Below are 7,394 nucleotides of genomic sequence, written 5' to 3' on the forward strand. Positions count from 1 at the left end.
ACTTATCTACGGGATTTACATGACTGCGAAGAAGGTGGCTCATTATTTCCAAGACCACTCGGTGTCTGTCGTTTCTGATGCTCCGTTGTCGGAAATTCTCCACAATCGAGACACGTCAGGCCGAGTGGCGAAGTGGGCAATGGAGATGCTGTACTGCGATATCAACTTCGAGGCCAAGAAAGCTATTAAGTCTCAAGCTCTGGCTGACTTCATAGCAGAATGGGTAGAACAATAGCAAGTGACCCACATCTACTCGGCCCATTGGACAATGTTCTTTGATGGGTCCAAGATGTTGAATGGCTCCGGCGCTGGCGTTGTGATCATATCGCCAAAGGGCGACAAACTCAAGTACGTGTTGCAGATACATTTCGATTCCTCCAACAACGAGGCAGAGTATGAAGCTCTCCTCTACGGATTGCGCATGGCCATCTCACTCGGCGTCCGTCGCCTGATGGTCTACGGCGGTTCAGATTTGGTGGTCAATCAAGTGATGAAAGAGTGGGATGTCAGGAACCCCACCATGACCACATATTGCAATGCAGTGAGGAAGCTTGAGAAGAAGTTCGAAGGTCTAGAACTTCATCACGTTCCGAGACTGAAGAACCAAGCAGCTGATGAGTTGGCAAAACTCAGATCCACTAGGAGACCAGTCCCGAGTGACGTCTGCCTCGAGCACCTTCACCTCCCTTCAGTCAAAGAAGATCCTTCTACAGAAGAACCAGTACAACCAAAGAGTTCAACAGATCCGACTGAAGTCGATGTACCTGCTGTGATTGATGTGGTCATGGAGATTCTTGCTGTCATCCCCGATTGGACTGTGCCGATCATTGCATATATCCTGAGACAGGAACTACCAGAAGACGAAGTCCAGGCCAGGCAGATAGTCCGCAGGTCGAAGTCATTCACTGTCATTGATGGCCAATTGTACAAGGAGAGCGTTTCAGGCATTCTCTAATGGTGCATCTCCCCAGAGGAGGGGCAGCTGATCCTGGAAGATATTCCCTCGGGGACTTGCGGTCATCACGCCTCTTCGAGAGCAATCGACGCCAAGGCATTCAGGGCTGGTTTTTTCTGGCTGCAGGCAAACGAGATGGCTAAAGATATGGTCGACCGATGTGAGGGCTGTCAGTTCTACTCCAACAAGTCCCACAAGCCGACATCTGCGTTGAAGACAATCCCTCTTGTGTGGCCGTTTGCAGTTTGGGGATTAGATACAGTCGGACCATTCAAGACAGGCCAAGGGGGATACACTCATCTGTTGGTAGCAGTCGACAAGGTCACGAAATGGATCGAAGCCAAGCCCATCAAGAAACTCGACGCCTCAACAGCCGTCAAGTTTATCAGAGACATCATCTCCAGATTCGGTGTACCTCACAGCATAATCACGGACAATGGGACAAACTTTGACTCGGACAGATTCAAAGGTTTTTGTGCAAGCCAAGGTACCCGAGTGGACTTTGCTTCCGTAGCACATATCCTCAATCCAATGGACAAGCAGAGCGGGCGAATGGACTTATTCTTCAAGGTTTGAAGCCCCGACTCCTGCGAGAGGTGGGACACGCCGCTGGCGCATGGGTCACCGAGTTACCTTCAGTACTTTGGGGTCTTCGCACAACCCCGAACAGATCTACAGGGCGATCACCGTTCTTCCTCGTTTATGGAGCAGAAGCGGTCCTTCCGAGTGACTTGCTTCATAATGCGCCACGAGTCGAACTCTTCTCCGAAGCTGAAGCAGAACAAGCAAGGCAAGATGGAGTGGACCTTCTGGAGGAGGAGCACGAGATGGCACTGACTCGCTCAACCATTTATCAACAAGATCTGCGGCGTTTCCATGCATGCCACGTCAGGAGTCGCACGTTCCAAGCAGGCGACCTGGTGCTCCGAGTGGATCAGCAAAGACCTCACAAGTTGGCTCCGGCCTGGGAAGGACCTTTCATCATCTCCAAGGTGCTGAATAACGGAGCATACAGACTCTACAACATCGAGAGGGAGACAGACGAGCCGCGTGCATGGAACGGAGACCTCCTGAAGCGCTTCTACACGTGATCGTCGATTGAAGCAGTGTAAAGAGCAAGTATTGTTGAAATAATATAAAGCAGATTCAGTTTTTGCAGATTTAGAATTCTTCTGCGGTCGCAGACTCCGGTCACACACAAAAAAAACTTAGTTGCGATCCAGAATCGCCTAAGTTCTAACTTCCTCCGAGTGTGCACTAAACGTCGCACTCGGGGACTTAGTTGTGATCAAGAATCACCTAAGTAATACATTTCTCCGAGTGTGCACTAAACGTCGCACTCAGGGACTTAGCTGTGATCAAGAATCACCTAAGTAATACATTTCTCCGAGTGTGCACTAAACGTCGCACTCGGGGACTTAGCTGTGATCAAGAATCACCTAAGTAATAGATTTCTCCGAGTGTGCACTAAACGTCGCACTCGGGGACTTAGCTGTGATCAAGAATCACCTAAGTAATAAATTTCTCCGAGTGTGCACTAAACATCGCACTCGGGGACTTAGCTGTGATCAAGAATCACCTAAGTAATAAATTTCTCCGAGTGTGCACTAAACGTCGCACTCGGAGACTTAGCTGTGATCAAGAATCACCTAAGTAATAAATTTCTCCGAGTGTGCACTAAACGTCGCACTCGGGGACTTAGCTGTGATCAAGAATCACCTAAGTAAAAAATTTCTCCGAGTGTGCACTAAACGTCGCACTCGGAGACTTAGCTGTGATCAAGAATCACCAAAGTAATAAATTTCTCCGAGTGTGCACTAAACATCACACTCGGGGACTTGGCTGTGATCAAGAATCACCTAAGTAATAAATTTCTCCGATTGTGCACTAAACGTCGCACTCGGAGACTTAGCTGTGATAAAGAATCACCTAAGTAATCAATTTCTCCGAGTATGCACTAAACGTCGCACTCGGAGACTTAGCTGTGATCAAGAATCACCTAAGTAATAAATTTCTCCGAGTATGCACTAAACGTAACACTCGGGACTTCGCTGTGATCAAGAATCACCTAAATAATAACCTTCTACGAGTGTGCACTAAACGTCGCACTCGGAGACTTAGCTGTGATTCAGAGTCACCTAAGTATTAACTTCCTCCGAGTGTGCACTCAACGTCGCATTCGAAGCCTTAACTGCGATCAAGAATCGCCTAACTAGTAACTTTCTTGGACTGTGCACTTCACGCCACACTCGGGGACTTAGATGCGATCTAGAATCGCCTAAGTACCAACTTCCTCCGAGCGTACACTCGAAGATTTAGATGCGATACAGAATCGCCTAAATACAGGACTAACACTTACATGCTACGCATGTTTGCCTTTGGCTTCACCAAGAAACGCCAAACAGAAAAACTCGAAACAACATTGCAACACAAGAGAAAACGCTTTGATTCAGATTCAAAAGTTCTCGCAAAGATAGTTCACTCAGTGCGGATCAAGCTTACCCGCACCGATCTAAGAATGTGATGGCCAACAGCAGTGGCCAAAGTTCCTTAAAGATCAACACTCGGCATACTGAGGATAAAAGTGTTCTTACGCATCATCTGGATTAACGCCAGGACTGGAGGGCTCTACGAACGTGTCCAGATCAATACCGTCGGCGATGCGGGTAGCACTCTCAAGGAAAGTTTCCATGAAGTCTTCGAATCGAAGTTTCTTCGTGTTGGCCACCTTCAATGTCTTCAGCTTCTCCTCGCGCACTTCCTTGCAATGGACTCGGACCAGGGACAGAGCAACATCTGCACCACAGCGAGCTGCAGATTTCTTCCACGACTGCACTCGGTTCGGAATCTCCTCCAGTCGAGCCATCAGGTTCTCCATCTCCTGCCGCGACTCATCTTCTGGCCAAAGCTCCTTGTCAATTCGGCCGACGACTTCTCTCAGTCGACCGATGAAAGGGCCAACTTTGCCCACGCGGATGTGCGCCCGGAGCAGATCCCGATTGGCGTCCTCGCCGAGTGGCATGTTATCGCGAATCGACCGCTCCACGTCAGCGGTTTCAACTTCAGCATCAATGCAAAAATCTGCAACAGAAGGGCAAGCAAACAATAAGCGCCGAGTGTGACGTACATAGGACAAGCACTCGGCAAAAAACAGGACTTACCAGCCAGACGCGTCATCATCTGCCGAGCCCAGTCGCTGACGTATTTCTCCTGAGCTATGCATCGTTTGTTCAACACGTCCATCTGCCCCATCAGTGCAGTCCTCTATTTCCCCATCTTCTCAACTTCCTCAGTCAGCACCTTGTTCGCTTCACGAGCCTGCTCCAATGACTTCTCTCATCCGTCCAGAGCATCCTTCATGCCAGCCATTGCAAGCAGCGCCGCATCAAGCTCACCAGCCAACTGATTCCTCTCCGCCCTGAGAGTCTCATAGGCTGTTTCCATTTCACAAGTTTTTTGCCAGTAAACACCAAGGGACAATCAGCAAATTCAACAATAAAAGTCTAAGTTCTTCAGACCCCTGCTGCTGCAAGCAGTCGACAGCGGTCTCGGGGACTACACCCAGTGGGTTCACTAAGAGTGACCCCACTGGCATGCAACTCAAGCAGGCCCGCCCTATTGAGATGCGTGTTACCACCTACGCCTACGAGGCCAATACTACCCGACCTGAGTACAAGTTACTCTCGGGGACTCTTACAGTAAGTGCACTCCGAGTGCCACAACTGCTCGTAGTCGGTCATATTATTTACGGACCTGACCAAAGCAAAGACAATATGTATAAAGACAACTGCCGGTGCAAGCACTCGACAGAAGTCTCGGGGACTACACCCACTGGGTTCACTCAGAGTGAACCCATTGCAAACAACAGATGCTATCCAAGAACACCGAGTGGGTTACAAGAGAAAAGTAAATACTTACTAGCCCACTTACTCGGATATCATCCCGCAGCTCCAAGCTCCGCTGGTACAAGGATGCGACGGAGTCGTAGGCCCTCTTGGCTTCTCCAGCCATCAGCTCCGCCTGCACCATGGATCCCTTGGCCGCTCCCACCTGCTCCTCCGGGAGACGCTGGATGTTGAACTCGACATTCGACGAGCCTGGCATCGTCGGAAGTTCCTGAGGCATCCCAAGGTCCGCTCCAGTCGGCTCCTCAACCACCAGCGCCGGTTCAGTCGGCGGCAGCGCCTCAGTCGGCAGCACGTCGGCGGCGAGAGCACCAACAGGCGGAGCAGCCTCAAGAACAGGCTCCGCAGCTTGTTCGGCTCTCCCCTGATCACCCTCGTCCATGCAAATCGCCCCTGATAGACCGAATGGCGCGAGATCTCAGAAAAAGAAAGAGGCAGGACCTATGATAGAATTGGAGACGCGATAGTATAAAGCACTCGGAGTCACTACAACGCACCTGGCATGGACGAGACGACGTTGTCCGTGTCCATGGGGTCATCCCCCTGGCGCGCCGGAGAGGTGGCAGAAGTAGCGACTCTGTTGAGTGAAATCCATTCGACCAATAAACAGGAGTTCACTCGGATATCAGAAGAAATTAGAAGATCGATACACTTACGTGGAGGTGACGGGGACAGCAACCCTCATCCACGGCAGAGCCTTCCGAGGTTTGGGCCCACTCGGTTTGGCCGCCTTGGAAGACTGACCCGCAAGCTCAGCGGCAGCATCCCTGGCCCTCTTGGTGCTCCGAGCACACGGGACCACTGGGGCAGTGGGCGGACCACTCGAAGATGCCGGAGGTACCGAGGGAACGGCAGGCTCGTGTCGGCGCTTGGTCCGATGCTCTAATTGCGGAGGCGACGAGTCCTGCTCTTCGTCTTCCTCCTCTTCCTTACTAGTCTCTTCCTCCGATTCCCCGCTGTCGGAGAAATACTCAGCGCTCTCCACGCTGCCTTCCTGTCTGCCTTCCTCCTCCTCCTCGGCCGGGTTCCCGTTCGAGACGGGAGAAAACCAGTTGGTCCACTTCTGCATAAAATTCAGTCGGCGACATCAGACGTCACACACAGATTCAAGCAAACGATAAGATTAAGACAGTTAAGCGCACTCGACAAGTGTTACTCACCTGATTCGGAGGAGGATTATCCGCGCAGAAAGGCTTCACTCGCCGAGATCCTTTGGGATTCTCGCAGGGGCCTGTGATCTGGAGCACCCACGAGGTCACCTTCTCCTCAGTCACGCCCACAAGTTGGTTCGAGTGGAATCCTCGGCCCCCGTATAATGACACATGGCGTGGTCGCGAGCCTGCAGAGGTTGGATACGCCGACCGAGGAAGACCTCCAGCAAGTATATGCTGGTGACCCCCCTCCTGACGACATCTACGAGTGCCTCAACCAGAGGCTGGATGTCGTTCTTCTCCGCCTTCGTGAGCACGAGCTGCTTAGGCGGGGCGGGCCGATCTAAGCTAAAGGGAGGCAACCCTGTCGCAGCATTTGGACAGGCGATATCCTGGCAATAGAACCACGTCGACTGCCAGTTCCTGACCGACTCACTTAGCTGGAGGGCAGGATAACTACTCCGACTCTTCTTCTGGAAACCTAAGCCCCCGCAGAGCTGGAGAAGATGTGTCTTATCATCCGACTGGCTGAGTCGTTTGATGGTTTGGGATCTAGCAGAAAATATGTGCTTGAACAGCCCCCAATGAGGAGGACAGCCAATGAAACACTCGCACAGAACTATGAAAGCAGAGAGATGAGCAATGGCGTTCGGGGGAAAGTGGTGAAGTTGTGCCCCGAAGTGATTCATGATGCCCTTGAAGAAAGGATGCGGGGGCAAGGTGAAACCTCGATAGACGTGGCTGGGCAGCAAGACGCGCTCCCCCTCCCGGGGTGCCGGCTCGACCTCGTTCTCCGCCGGCAGCCTCCAAGACTTGTGCACGATCATCCCGTGCTCCACCAGCTGCAGCAGATCCCCCTCCGTCACCGTGGAGAGGAGGAAGTCGCCTTGAATCCACCCCGCCGGCAGCGGCCGCTGCCGCCGCTGAGCAGGAGCCGCCGCCTTCCCCTTCTTATTCCTCACCTCCATCTTGCTGGTCTGGCCCTTGGTCATGGCGGAAACTGCGAACCCGCGGGAGGAAGGAGGAGGAAGGAGTGTAGATGCGCTGGAGGTGGCGAGAAGGGCGGAGCAGGCGAAGGCAAGAGATTCGGCGAGAGTAACGAAGAACCCTCGCCGCCGAGATTTAAGTAAGGTTCCGACTGGGTCACTGGCAGGTGGCCCCGAAACCTTATCCCCCCCGACCCACCGCGGCAATATTAGTGGAGAGGTTGGAGGCGCGAGAATCGAGGCGTCAGGCGCTACTCGAGCGCGATGGCGTCATCCCCGCTGAGCGCGCGGAAACCGAAATTTGAGGATCCCGGAAAATCTGCCGCTGTCAGTTGACCGGCCGCGTCAGAAGATGCCGCAGAAGCACTCGGTTTCCGACAGTCTGTTTCGCGAGTAC

The sequence above is a fragment of the Hordeum vulgare genome, chromosome 2H, assembly GCF_904849725.1.
Source record: "Hordeum vulgare subsp. vulgare chromosome 2H, MorexV3_pseudomolecules_assembly, whole genome shotgun sequence".
Classification (NCBI taxonomy): domain Eukaryota; kingdom Viridiplantae; phylum Streptophyta; class Magnoliopsida; order Poales; family Poaceae; genus Hordeum; species Hordeum vulgare.